This window comes from Stigmatopora nigra, chromosome 2, assembly GCF_051989575.1.
Source record: "Stigmatopora nigra isolate UIUO_SnigA chromosome 2, RoL_Snig_1.1, whole genome shotgun sequence".
In the NCBI taxonomy this organism is placed as follows: domain Eukaryota; kingdom Metazoa; phylum Chordata; class Actinopteri; order Syngnathiformes; family Syngnathidae; genus Stigmatopora; species Stigmatopora nigra.
Genome location: NC_135509.1, coordinates 7,989,126 through 8,004,675, shown reverse-complemented (window position 1 = coordinate 8,004,675; position 15,550 = coordinate 7,989,126). Strand labels below are relative to the sequence as shown.

General features: G+C 37.5%; 1 protein-coding gene across 1 annotated transcript in view; it reads right to left on the bottom strand.

Annotated features, from left to right (window-relative positions):
- Positions 1 to 5,096, bottom strand: part of sema3d (sema domain, immunoglobulin domain (Ig), short basic domain, secreted, (semaphorin) 3D) — a 28,505-nt gene extending 23,409 nt beyond the window's left edge. Inside the window, exon 1 of the mRNA XM_077735411.1 lies at positions 4,905 to 5,096. The gene's annotated coding sequence lies outside the window, so the exon portion shown is untranslated. The remainder of the gene's footprint in view (positions 1 to 4,904) is intronic.
- Between the last annotated feature and the right edge of the window lie 10,454 nt (positions 5,097 to 15,550).

Genomic DNA, 15,550 nt, shown 5'->3' with positions numbered 1-15,550 from the left:
TTGCTGTAAATCCAAATGTGCTATTCATTTTCTGTACCGCTTATCCTCACAAGAGTCACTGGGTGCTTAAGCCTATCCCAGTCATTTCAAGGAGAGCTGTATCAAACCCCATAATAATAATAATAATAATAATGTATTCCACCGTGGGAATGATGAAGTCATGTCGATGTTGCGTGCATTGCACCTAGCCACAGGGTCATCATTTTTCAACTAAACAGGGATATAATTTAGTATATTCTCCTGTAAAGTGAGTTGATTGTTTTTGTTTCTTACTGGTTGATGAGCCCTCTTCCATCACATAAGCTGCCAAGACTGTCTAAGACTAGTAAAACTTCCATGTTGTTCACATACATTAAATCTAAGCTTGCCCTCTTTGAAAGCTTATTGGCTTGTTTTGCTGACTGAGCCAATCAGCAAGATCTCTCCAAAGCACTCGCAATGACAGACACGCATCATGCACAGTTCTCTTCTTAAAAAAAAGACAAAAACATCTCCCTTCGCCAAAAATTCCAGGACATTTTATCCGACCCTTGAGCATAAGGGAGACATTATTAATATCACAAAATTGGGACTCGAGGAACTTGGAATGTCTAACGAAGGGATGATTAAATACTGTTAATGTCACAACTCACTTTTGACATTTCATCTGTTGTCAAATTCTATTCCTAATTTAACTAACATGCTATCCCATACAAAAAAAACATAGCAACCAAGTACACAAAACCGTTTTTTCTTACCATAACACTTTGTACATTCATTGACGAAAATCTTAAATGACAAAATCCTACAAAAATATTTTGGCAATTTGATGATTACTTCTGCTTTTTTTTTACATTTTATACCGCAACCCTTTTTTTCTCAAGCTTAAAGATCAAGGCAGCGTACTCAATGTCATTGAAACGGGATGTTGACCTCAAACAAGCACGACTATGTACATAGCTTTGACATTACACGGCATGGTCTGTTTTTTTGCTAATCAGCGTGAATGAGAACTCCATGGCCCAAATAATTACAATGTGTGGACATCTCAATGTCAAATATGAAGTCACAAGCAATGAAAGTAGCTGAGCGAGACACATTGCCGCATACAAGGCCTTCAATGTGTTTTCCATGGAAACTTCAACAGGTTTTGCGGCCATGAAGGAGGTTTGATTTTCCCACAGCCATTTTAATTTCTAATAAAAACGCTCAATCATAATTCTGCCAGCTCTTTTGATCACAAAATGATTTGGAGCTGGATTTATGACGCACAGTCACGGTGTTGCATGTTTTGCATCACTTATTTCATGATATTACTCTGAAAAAAAATGACCTCACAGGGTAATCTCTGTCCAAAATCAAAGAATGCCCCCATGGGAGGACGTTCCAGTAGAATTCCTTCTGTTTTGGAAGGGGATATAAAGTTTCCAGACAGCACCAAGGAACATGGATAGAATTTCAAACCCCCGAGCTGTGCCGCTAAGCCTGTCTTTTGTTTTAATATCTGCATATTACATACTCTCCATTATTAACGTCTTCAAAAATTATTATTTATCAAAAAGGCACCACAAGTTGACTATGCGATTTGCAATGATGAATGTTCAACAGGGTTAACAGTTTATCATTGTCTTAATAGACTTCCCATGATAGGATAATCAGTCAGGGTACTATTACAGAGGCAACTAAGAATCAAGCAATTGTAGATTTTCAGATATTGGACATGGAAATGTGTAAAGGTAGCACAATTGTCAAGATCTGAATATGTCATGATGGATTTGCAATATTGGTTAACATTGAAAATCTTTGTAAATGACATCATGCTCAGGATAATCTTTGGAAACCTCAGAAAATCCTCCCTAAACTAATAGCTTAATAGCAAGGGACCTTTAGACCTCCATATATGACGGCAATAGAAATTGAATCCAATTTAATAGGGCTACTCAGAATAGGTTGAACATCTATCGCCATCCCTGGAAGCTAGTGGGCTACGTATAGATTTTCCTCTACTTACAAAATTAATTGGTTCCAGAAAGAGAAGTCTGCAGAATGCGTTCTTTCATTTCCTTATGTTTATATGATATACCTTTGTTGATCTTTCCTAAATTGGACAAATGGTCGTATATATAGGAAGAAGATTTTTCAAATCAAAGCGTTTCCTAACCTGAACATTTCGTAAATTGAACAATCGTAAATTCTGTAAAGACCGACAATGAAACACAATTCTTAACAGAAGGCACACCACTAGTTTACCAAATTTCACATCCAAATTGTCACAAAGTGTTATGAATATCTGAGAATACTTCAGCCAAAGCTCCAAAACCAAAGCGAATATAAAAGTGATACAGTGTGGAGTCAATGGCCGGAGGCTCTGATACTAACAGAGAAGGTTACCGGATCTGGTGTTTATCAGGATATATATGGAAGCGGAGCAAAGTGGAAACAAAGTGAGACTAAAAAACACAGTGTAACTAAGACGTGGATGAAAACGCCAAAAGCCTTTGTGGATGCGGGACAATAAAACACGAAACCCGACTCACAGCCGCCAGGCCGTGACCCCTAGCAGGCCGCGTTGTGCTGAATTTGTATGAGCGCGCATGTACCAGCATATGCGAGGAACTTAATCCGTCGGGAGGCTAGCGGGCAGATGGGAGCAGCCGGCCATGAAAGTGCTATGTGACAGCTCTAAGTGCTCTCACTTGTCTTCTCGTTGCCCGGAGGAAAGCATAGTCACCGGCGCCCAACTCGCGGCGCTATTGTCCGTTGCGTAGCCGCAATGGATATTTTTACATGTGGTTTGCATATTGCTTTTCCAGACTTGGGATTTTTGGGGGGAAGTGAAGTTTTGGTTGGGTGTTGGTTATTTGGCGTGGGTTGAAAGTGTGGAAAATGGAAAAATGTTAAGGGATGCTAGCCAATGGGAGGATGTGGAGTGAATGTTTTGACTGTGACCCCTGGACTGTTTAATTTATTGGATATCGGGAGTGGTAGGTGTCCAATCATGTTTGGCTGGGAGAGGTGAGTGGGATGAAAAATAATGGATACAGAGGGGATAAAGTGATCGTAGATTTGCCATAGAGATCACCAACAAGTATTTTTATAGATAAAAATCGTTAAAAATCATCGAAGATTCGGCCAACTGATGAAAAAATGTTTTTAAAGTAAGAACTTCGATTTTATTATCAAAATTCTGGCGTTAAAGAATTCTGACATGGTCAAGATTTTCACTTTAATGTCAGAATTCGAACTATAAAGAATTCTGAGAGTAAATACAATGTTTTTATGTGAGCATTCTGCATTTTGACCACAACAAAAAGTCACACTTTTGACATGATTCTTAGAATTCTCACTTCAAATTGAAAATCTTGATTTTTCTCCAAAAAGGTGCATCCTAAACTATTATTTTCTTGGGCCTATCCAACCTAGACAGAATGTCTGCTTGCGAGCACTTGGCACCTCATCACTGTGGACTTTACAAACTTCACAATTGCCGAACATGGGCTTTCTCCTCGACTTGTGGGACGGACTCTGTGCTCACGTAGAACCCGAACTGAAGAAAAAAAACGTAATAGCTCCTGACAAGAGCCAGCTCCACTTTCCCATTCCACAACTCCAATAGAAAGTGGATTAGGACAGAGCTCGTCATTACCTGTCAACACTTCCTTGTATTTAGACCACATGGGACGTCCAATGATGTCATTTTGGGAGTCATCTTTCTCTTGAAACTTGCCAGAAACCTTCATTTTAGCCACCTTGTCCAAATTTCTCATGCACATCACAACTAATTTGTAATTTTTAATACTTAAGGCAAATTGAACTAATTGGTTTGTATTATATTTTGATCAAAAGACCTGGAATTAAATACTTGCAGCATACTGTAACTTTCTAATGAATGGATAATGTATTATACCATCATGAAAATACTTGGCATCCCTCAATAAAATTCCTGCCCCAATGGCCAACCCAACAATATTTTTCTAGATCCGCCCTTTTGTGACGGGAATTGTAAAAAAACGTAAGTGGAGAGCAGGTCCTCCAGACAAAAGCCACACTTTTTTGTGTGCTACCGCACGTTGAATGTTCAACACTTAAAGTGGAACGTTTGACACAGTGAATTTGAGGTTGGGTGTGCTCCAAAATGTGAAGTGAAATCCGTCGTCTCGCAATGCAGACTCATAAAATAAAACCATGTACATGCTGTCAGTTGAAGATTCTAAAATCGAGATCTTTATTGTCATCTGGATAGTAAAATAGACACGCTATTTGCGTGCCTTTCTTTACAAGGACAGAAAAGGTAAATAATATAAGGTGGGGAAGGGAAAGGAGAGAAAAAAATGATGCAGAACAGACCAAGTTCTGTGGAATATGTGGGAAAGTGTTGAAATATTTATGTGAGATAGAGGTGGGATTGAATTAATGGCTGCCATTGACGGTAGTAGCTTTTACATTCCATCTCGATTAGGAATCAAAATGGAGTGGACGTCTTTGGCCGTCAATGGTAGCCATTCAGTTAAATTGTGGCTATTGCTGCCATGCTGTTTTTCTTGTTTAGCACTTTTTTAATCAAAGTGGCATCCTGTGGTTAATTATTACTGCTTACATATAAAAACTGTGTCAACATTTTACAGAAATGCTGCTTTTTAAGAGATTTTATCAGATTTTAGGTTTGGTAGCATCATCATTAATTTGAAACATCTTCTTCCTCATCTTTATTTTTTGTCAGCATATTGGATGTTTTTCCACCCACTATATGATAAAAAACACAAATATCTCCAGATTATTTTTGCTTTTTAACTATCAAAGTAATAAAAATGACAATTTATCATCAAATTTGGTCCAACACCTTTAAAAAGTACAACCATTTACATTAGCCCCACTCAAAACGATTATTCCTCCATCCCCAAATTGAAATAAATCTTGCCTCTTACCTGTGCTAAACTTTGCCTTCCTCACATCTGCCACATGGCCACAGCTGCCCTCAAATTTGGCGAAAAAAAAGGAAAATAAACGGCAGCAGCAGCAGCAGGAACTGTTGCCACTCCTTCCGTCCAACTCCAAACACACACACGTGAGCGAGCGACTCTGATAGTGTGAGCACTTTTCTCCAAAATATGTCCACTCCCCTTGCATCTAGCGCTCTTGAACTCTGCGTGCACTCCAAGCGTGTTTGCGAGTGTGTGTGCTTGTGTGTGTTAGACTGCAGGCTGGCCCCTAGGGGGACAGACCACTCACTTCTAATTGGACCACTAAGCGGTCCGAGGGGCCTCTCAGCATTTGGAGTTTTTGCAAATGAGTGGGAGTAATATTAGAAATCTACGCAGAGGATAAAGAATGTAGCGTTGTCTCTCAGCTATTTTAATGGTGGTGTTTTTTGGTTTAAAAGTCTGTTAAGGTACATTTTGTAATTAGCATAACATAGGCTAGGTTTAGCATAACATAGGCTAGGTTTACCTGCACAGGTAAAAGCCTAATTGGAATAAAAATGGACGCAATCTATTCCGATTAAGATTTTGTTCCGAGGGCTGGTGTATATGGGTTTATAATCCAATTGGAATGTGTGAAGGTTTATTTTGAGAAACTATCTTCATGCTTTATGTTTGTGATGTCATCCTGGTGTGTTTAAGCTTATATCCTCCATAATTTATATATTTATTATGAACATTTTTTTCTACAAAATTGAAAACTTTTCATTTACCTGCGAATCACATATTCGGCCATTCATGCAACTTTAAAAGCCGAAAAATGTTCAGTAAAATATTCGTCCACTCTCATCTTTTGTTTACATTTCAACAGCTGTTTTGTGGAGTGTGATTATAATTCTTAAGCCTGGTAACAAATGGACTCTAAAACTTGTTTTTTGTTTCTGCTGGGTAAATGGAGCATGGCGCTAACTTCTAAACATTTTTTGGCATCTGTCTTTCTCAGTTTTGCCTGTCGTGAAACTGTTTTAATTTTACCACAAATACGCATTAGGAAGTCAATGGGTTAAAATAGCAATTGTCATTAGATGTTATGAAATGTTTTTTTTTTCTGACTAAACGTGTGATGCATAAACTCACAAGTCCAATTCTTGAGTTGTGTTATACAAACTACTATACACAAAATATACTTAAAAGAAATCTTAGCTAAATGACATTAATAACAACATTCTTTTGTACTGGAAAAGCTCCCAGTTAGAATAACTTGGAACCCTATGGCTCTCAAAGGGAGCAAAATAATGGAATTCCTAAGTTCCAAACATCTCTTAAGTCTAATGACAACTCGCTATCTGCCTCGGAAACCGTCGTTTTCCTTCTGCGGGCGGGACGACTTGGCATCACGCCGTCCAGACAGGAGTGTGCGGCCTTTGTCCCCAGCCTCATCTCTAAATAAACACTCATTTCTTTGGCTTGCCTGGTATACACATACACACATACCCCCCCCCATTCCCCCTCTTCTCATTTTGGCACAGTGTTGGAAGCTTCAAAGCACACACAAGGGTGCCGTTAACACACGAGCTGTAGATTTGGACATGATTGCTTTTCGCTCATCTGACAATGCGTTTTGAAGTTTAGAAGAAGCCATTGTGGTCACGGTGGTTTTAGGGTTGTGCTACCTACCTTCCAGGCGGAGGTTATGGGTCAAAACAGTCCTCCCTGCCTGCTGGGAAATGTGGCCGGGGTGTGGACTTCCCCTAAAATAACACACGCGTCATAAATCTAGTGGTGATGAACAGCATGGATGACACGTATATGTGAGGGGAAATAAATGAGGGTTTGTCAATTCATTTTAGTGAGTAACTGGTCTATTTTTGGAGGTTTTTAATTTGTTCAGCCTTTTTTTTGACCTTTCAATGCCAGACAACAACCATTATTCATTTAAATTAAAAAAAAATGTAATTCTGTTCAAATGATAATTTAATAGTAGCTTTCTTGTGCAGTTTTTTTTATAGAATATCACATTTCAGAATAAATTGGAAAATATGTGGAAACAATAACAAAATAAATTGATTAATTACTATTTTAAAATCCTTTTAAAAAATCTGCGACCTCATGAGAAGTGGTTCAGAAAATGAATGAATAAAAATGCATTCATTTCTGAACCACTTCTCATGAGGTCGCAGATTTTTTAAAAGGATTTTAAAATAGTAATTAATCAATTTATTTTGTTATTGTTTCCACATATTTTCCAATTACACATACATACATATATAAATATATGTATATAAACAGCATTAATATGGTGCACTTAATATCATGTCATCTGTGTGACTAGTGTAATGAATTTGGGCCTTTTTTTGCAATTAAAAACAGTTATAAGAAAATAATGTGCATGTTAAATGACAAAACCGGTTCTTCTATACTAGGTAATGTGTACAAGGCCAAAGCAGATGAGTACCAGATGTCCGGATGCTCGGATACTTTTCAGCAGGAGCACTAAAAAAAAAAAAAAAGTAGTGCTTTCCTATTGTATCTCGCCTTTTAATGACATTGTTTTTTCTGTTGCAAATGAATTGAGAGTTGTTTGTGTATCCTGGGGAGGCTGGTTCCCTGAGCAGCTGTCAACTTGTTTCAAATTCCATAGCAAAAGCTCAGTGACAGCCCAGCCAGGGGTTCTTTCATCCAATTAGGCTTTGCTAGGCTTTATTCAAAGTGAAGAAGCCTCCAACAAAACTGCTGATCTCCAGTTTTTTTGTCTCTCATTAACACATACATATTTACATCTTAATTTTTTAACATCATAATCACCAATAGCAACCTCGCTGTCTTACTCATTGTACTAAAAGTACATCAACATTACCTCAATCTCTGTGTAGAATGCACAATCCAAAAATGTCCTTTGCGACATACTTTGACATCGAACTATACATATTTTTACGTTTTCTATTTCAGACTTTTGACATCATAATTGCATAACTAACCATATAAAAGTATGTCAATATGACATCAATCTTTCCTCGCAGAATGCAAACCCCCCAAAAAAGTACACTTTAGTGCACCTAAACATCACACAAAATGCATTTTAACATATTACCAGGTGCCCAGACTTGGCCGTCATATGTTCCGTCACCCCCCGCGACCCTTAAGAGGATAATCCCTATGAAAAGAAATGAATTATCCATTAAAATATCGCCAATGCTCTAAAAAACGACAGCTACGTTATCTCCCTGGTTAGAGAACAAGCCAGCCAGCCAAATATTTTCCATGTTGTGGGATTAACTCGTGTTTTATTGGACCAAAAAAAAAATCCACCACTTATTCATGGTTTTGGCTTTTGTCAGTGTCCCGGAGCTCGTAATCCTCCAAGTTTTTGGCAGGTGACGCAGCGCAGAGGGTTAATTTATAGACTCCCCGTGACCGAAAGGCTTTGCGAAATGAGGTGCGAGCACACAAACGCCAGTTTTATGAGAAGCCTGCCTGTCTTTGCTAAAAGTTATTTCATACAAACGCTCATGTAGCAACAGGAGTACAATCTGTGACTCATTTCAAGCAGCAATCAGGAAGATCTCCAACAAAAAAAAGGCCGACTAGTTGGCCGGCGACTCCCACACACGAACATTGTGTGATTTTTAATGGCGTAGTAGCTTAGTCCTCATTTGTTTATCTAGATTACATGCAATGCCACCTATCAGGCACAAGCTGGAGCAAGTCTTTATCAAGGTCAGACGTCCAATCATGTACCTTATCTTAAGTAGACTCAAGGAGGGAGGGCTATTATTTGTAAGCCTGCTCACAAGAGCAGTAAACAGTAGGATTTAACCCTTTATAGGACACTCATTTTATCCATTGGCATACATTCAGGGTGCTTAATGTCCAATTCGGTGAAATGGCGCTTAAAAGATGTGCATTTATAGACAAAATTCCCAGTTAAAAATGATTGGACACCTGGTAGTCAATGAGTTGAATTCTATAATCGTATTAGAAAGAGTATTGGTCAACTTTATGGTGGTTTTCGGGGGAAAAACAAGTGTATTTTGGTTTTTATTCATTTTTACTGTATTTATTATGTTTTAGTGATATTTTATTCTTGTGTAATTGTGTTTCTTCATGACATTTAGAGTGAAACCTGGTTACCACATCACATTTTGGGTCCCTTAAGCTACAAATGTAAGCAAAATGCTAATATTTTGGTTTAAATAACCATAAATTTGATGATCTTAAATGCAGAAACCAAGTCTTCAGTATTTATTTTTATCTGAAATAGTCACATACCATACTTTTTCAGTCTATGTTTAAAAAAAAAACACTTTACCCATTGGTTTATTCTCTGCCAGCCCTTCTTGCTCAATTGAATTGAATCTCTAATACTAATGAATTAATCAAAACTGTTTTAATTCTGATTTTTAAGAGCCTCATGATTCAACACCTGCCATGACATTGAAAGAGTTAATCTTCACTTTTCTTTTCTTCCCCAAGGTCTAATGGAGGTTCACTATTTTGCCTCCTGCTGAGAACACCACCAGGAAATAGAGGTTAGTCCCCCTAAATGTATTAGAGGACCCCCAAGACAGTCCATTGAGTTTTCCCACAACAACTACACACACCACTTTTCCACACCGCTCGCATATTCACACCAACATTAGCTGATCATTATCCCTAAACAAAATGTTCAGCGGGATTCCAAACTAACAAGACTTGTTACGTTAGCTCGTATCGCCAACACCGATCTGACCCCGGCAAGATGGCGGCGACAGCTTCAAACATTGGGGGCTGTGGCAAAATCCATTCAATCCAATTAAATGCGCATAAACAAAAAAAAAAACACATGCGTGCGCAGAGGAGTGTCACGTTTTTGTTTTATTTTTCATGTCTTTGACTTTGTCAGCGATGGCCTTGTGTTGAAGCGTGTGATCATTTATTTATTTACAGCTTGGCTCGTACTTGCCAACTGAGGCTTTTTTTGAAGGGAATTTACACAACAATACACATCAAACCGAGGGTAGGAAGTCACAAAAACGGATACAGTAGCGGTTACTTGAGATAGGAGTAGAAGTTCTCTTATTATGCTCCTTATTTATGACCTCCCCTAAAAAAAGAATGGTTTTTGTTGTTCATGCAAACTTTAGATTTTACTTAAAGAAATCTTGGGTTATGTAAGTTGATGCTTTTTAGTTAGCCTAACTTATTTAAGTGTTTATTGTGACAATGGTTTGACCAATTGTGTGAAATTAGTCTGAAACTCAATCCCACATCTTTTAAATGACTTAAACTGAATTTCAGTTAGTTAAAATGTTGAGTTTGAAGTATTTTCTTCTTTTTGTTTTGCATCAATGCTTTAGAATTTTGGTGGGAAAAGGTCAAATCCCAATATTAATCAAGGTTTTAGACTAAAACAGTTTGTTTTTGTTATTCTGTGTAATTTATATCATAATCCATGTCGTCAATCAGATTAAAAAGTCTTTTTTTAATTTCAAAATGGGCAAAACATTCCAAAATCCCATATTTTAATATGATAAAATGTCAAGAACTGTGCCTAATTGTAATCAAAATTTTGTGCTTCAATATTTTGCATCTACAAAACCCATACTAAGAAGAAAGAAAACTGCATAATTGCCATTATTAATCGTTTAAAATTAAATTTGTTCAAGGCAGTACTACACTATTTATCTCAAAATTCCAGAAAACCGGTCCACCTTTTAAGCACACTTTTTGCAACACTATTGTGTAGTTCTACTTATGACAAACTCTCTAACCAAACTTCTTATTTGTATAAAAAACAAACTTCCCTCCTCAAAAGAACCCAAAATATGGAAAATGTTATTAAATCTATACATGCACCACTTTTCCTAATCTCTTACTCACAGAAGCGAGAAGGAAAGAACCAATCACAGTTGGGAAAGAGGAAATGGCTGTGCTGTTATCTTGTCCTCACTTGTAAAAATGAATGTTATTTAAAGGAAAATGCGCTCCCACACTTCATCCGTATTGAAGTTCAGCAAAAGATTTGACTTTGCACAACCCAAAAAAAACATGTGACCGTCACGGAGGCGTTTTCCTGCTGCTGTTGATTTTTTTTGGCGGAATATGCAGACTAAAATGTTTTTTTCTAACACTCGGCGCATTCTTCTTCGCTTTTAAAAAATATGACATATAAATCTAATTTGATTTATGTCAGAATAGATTCCAATCGATTCCCTACAATTACTTTTTTATTGTTTATTTTATAGACTAACAGAATCGCATCTCAATAACATCGAGAATGGAAAAGCTTTATATATTCAGTTGGACTTTAGACGCCATTGGCGCCGTCCTCCCGCGTTTACTTGGACGTTTGTACACGTGCTGATGCAAGGCAGCTGTGCGCTTTTATCGCGGCAACCTCTCACGCATCCAACAGCTGCTCTTACTGCGTTAAGTAAATATTCCAATCCTATGGTAACGATTTTCTTTTCCGCTTTGGAGTTGCACAGATTGATAGCAGGTTTTATCGCTTTTGATATGACAAACAAGCCCGACTGTCTGTCTCGGTGTGGCTTTGGCATACTTAGTGTATTGCATTATTGTGTTTTTTAACTCATTGGCTTCCATTCAGCAGCAAAAAACAGCTAAATGCAAGTATTTTGGTTTCCGTGCCATTGACGAGGCTACCAAAAATTCAAACATGGCGGTTAGTGTGCATCCGACTTCACTAAAATGCTGGTCTGCTATTGGTCGGCATCATAAAAATGGGCAAAATGCCTCTCACAATCCTTGAAAGAAACTCTCTCTCTCTTTCTCGCGTTGTCAATTCAAACTTTAATTAAACCATAACCATACCAATAATTTCTATTGCCCCACTCGACAATTTAGCTTTACCATCCCAACTCCGGAACTAGTTATTGTCGTAACTTGGGGGTCTACTGTAGTTAGATGAACCATATCGCTAGGAACACTCCGTGATTGTTTACTTCAGTATTATCACCCCATCCAGATCGTTTCATCCAACGAATGAACAGTGTTTACCTATGTGTAGGCTTGTTGTCAAATTCTAGGTCGCTTGCAAAAATTGCAATGTAAAAACACCAAAAAAGTCCAACCGAGCCCAACATATTTTGGTACACACCAAAGAAAGCCAACTATGGACTAGCTATGACTGACTATGAGTGTTAATATACCCCAAGTGTCAACCTTTGACAATCTGTCCACTGTATTGACAACTATCCAGAAACTATTAATCTCCAATTTTAGCACCACTGTAACATGTAAAGTTAAAATGAGTGAAATTGAAGACAAGTCCATCATGAAATTGACTTTCCCACTGTTTGCAGTTGGGTGGGCCACGTGTCAAAAACATCTTGCAATAGTTAAAATATTAGCCCACCCAACAGGGGTGTGACACATATTTACTGTGAAATAATATGGTCATATTTGATATTTTAACCGCATGTAGACAGATTTACAGACAGCTTGACAACTTGAACACTCTATATAAATAACAAATTGTATAGAAAACATTCGAAAATGCCACTCAACTTAATTTATAGACGACTGTAAAAACAAATTCAGCTGTAACAGTGTTGGACAGTATATCACCTTAAACATAAAACAATATAAATATATCAATACTAAGACTAATTTAAGATAATTGTACACTCCCATGGAATAGAAAAGTGCTTCTTGTACATTTTGAATAGTAAAATGAAGGAATGTTGACATTGGTTGCCAGGGTTCAAAATCTCTTCACTGACCAGTATTGGTTTTGGAAACCAACAAAACTGTACTGATACTTACATTATTTTCCTTATTTTTCACATTGGCTACAGCAACTAAAGTTTTACAGTACACAAATAACAGTTTACCTTGAAAGCAAAAGTCACAGGTGACATTTTTAAGGCTACATAGCCATTTAAAGGACACGGATTGGTTTTCTTGACCTTCTACTGGTTTTTGGCTCTGGCCACCGGCGAAATGAATCACTGTAAATTGCACCCGCATCCTGTGGGTTTTCTAAAGCGGAACGAGCACGAGAAGGGGAAGAAGGAGACCAGATAGATTTGTTGATAACGTCATTGCTTCAACTCTTAACAAAATGCAGTCAATGGTTTTTATTGGCGTTCTATAAAACAACAAACATGATCCCCATAAATTGCAGCTGAAATAAACGACCCTGTTTGATCACCAATGGCGCGTATAATGGTTGTTCTCATCATCCTGACTGAATGGCTGACTTTTATTTATAATGTTTGCTTTTATACCATTTTTTTGTCCTCTTTGGTATCGACCAAAGCCAAAACTGAAATGATACTGAAAAATTTGAATTATTTTAACGATTTTAATGAATGAATACTCGCCTGAATGTGAAACAATTTGTTATGATGACACTGTTTAACTCATTGACTGCCAATGGCGGCCCCTACATGCCCAATCAATTTAATGTGGGAAGGATGGCAGCAAATTAACCGACAAAACTGTACTGATACTACAACTTTTCACCCAATCAAAAAGGGATCGGAGTTTGGCGCCGTTACTGGGAGCCAATCAGTTAACAAATGCCCCATAAAAAGTTAAGGCATTAAGGCACGTCTACGTTTCCTAAAAAATCTGAACAAATCTGGAATGCCGAGCAGCCTGAAGCAGTTTTTGTTTCACCTTTTTTTGACCTGCTTTCCTCCTGGAGGGAATTTCTACAATTTGTTTGGAATGTCTGTGAAAACGTGTGAAGTCTGATATGAGGAAGGAATGGACATGAGAATGGATTCATATTTTGATAACTATACTTTCGAGTTGAAAAACATGTGGAAAATATGAGAAGGTGATTTGCTAATTTGTAGATTTTGGAACAAAGTAACGGTAAAATTGTTGGATCGGAAGAAAATACGGGTGGTTGTAAAGGATATTTGGTCAATTACTTGTCTTTTTCACAAACTGTGATTGATTAACTCAGGGGTGTGTCCAGACCTTTTTCCTCCAAGGTCCACTTTCCAAAAAATCAGGATGCACGGATCATTTTGAGGTTCAGAATTAGAAGAAAAAATGTTAGGGTTGTGGGGTGCTGGAGCATATCCCACCTTAGTCTGGGTGCGGGAAGATATTCATACTATTATATATATTTTTAAGTATTAACTCATTGGTTGTCATAGATATCGATGGACGTCCAATCCATTTTGAGAGAAGGCTGCGATCATTCTTAAAAAGAAACTTTAAATTTTAATGAACATTTTGTATATAATAATACAAAAAATACGTATTTTAAATAACAGGTGAGATAAATAAAATCTTTGAGAACGCTTCAATCACTTATACCATAGTCAAAAAATAAAATGTTCAAGTATATTGGAACGAATTGTGTCAAAAATATTCCTTATTTCGATTAGAATTTTATTCAAAATATTACTTGGAAAATATTTTTTCTCAAAAAATGACCAGTTATATATATATTTACATACATATATCACATTACTTTAAGTGAATACTACTTAATAGAACACAAAGTAGTATTCACTTAAAGTAATGGAATAATCTTAAACTTTAATCTGTTAACACTCCAAACAAATCATTGAAAATTGACAAGATAAGAAAAATAAACTTAAGATGCCCTAAATTTTCAGTGTAATTGGCAATATCACCGTAGAAGACTCTAACTGAAAGGGATAGAAGCATAACATTGCCATGCACTAAATCCAAATAAAGAAAGCCTCCCTTATCTGCTTTTCATCGATGCTAACAGTCCTCGGCGGAATTGGTACCCGTCCACATCTTTAACCCCTGGGAATCCTCGGGTCAAATCTGACAAGCCAGATCTACTTGTAAATGCAAAATGTTTTATATTCCCCCTTCCACCTGGGATTGCTCATTAGATCGAAACGAGCCAAGTGAAATCAAGACCACATGCTTGTCAAAACACGCAACTCAATTAGCGCGCAAACAAGCTCTATGTGATGCAGCATTGAGTTTCAGGAGGACGCCATTTATGTACGTGATACCGGAGGTAGTCGTGACTTTACCGTGATTGCAAACAAGTTTCTCTACGAGGGGGATGCCGGCGCGATATTCTTTAACCTGAGCCGTTTTGAAAACTTCCAGGCCAACCGTCACGTTCTCGCCCCGCGAGTTCAAACGACAGCTGGTCTAACGGCCATGCTTTCTCACGGCCTCCTCCAACGTTAGATCTGATGCCAAAGTACGACATCTGAACCGTCTTGTCAAGTATGCGCCTTCATTATTGTAGCAAAAGCTATCGTATTTTCACGACTATAAGGCGGACTTAAAAGTCTTATATTTTCTCCAAAATAGACAGGGCGCCTTATAATCCAGTGCGCCTTATATATGGGAAAAAATAAAATGTGCCATTCATTGAGGGTGCGCCTTATAATGCGATGCGACTTATAATGTGGTGCGCCTTATATATGGAAAATACAATATTTAGCTTCTACAGTCAAGTCTGAAATAGAATAAGGCTGGAAAACAACAAAATCTGTACTGACACTGATAAATGCAAAAAATAAACAATAGTACTTCAACCAATAGTGGCCTCCACGCAGAATAAAAACAATAAATCCTGAAAAAAAACGTACTGTATTTTCACGACTATAAGGCACACTTAAGTATTAGATTTTTCTCCAAAATAGACAGGGCGCCTTATAATCCAGTGCGCCTTATATATGGAAAAAATTAAA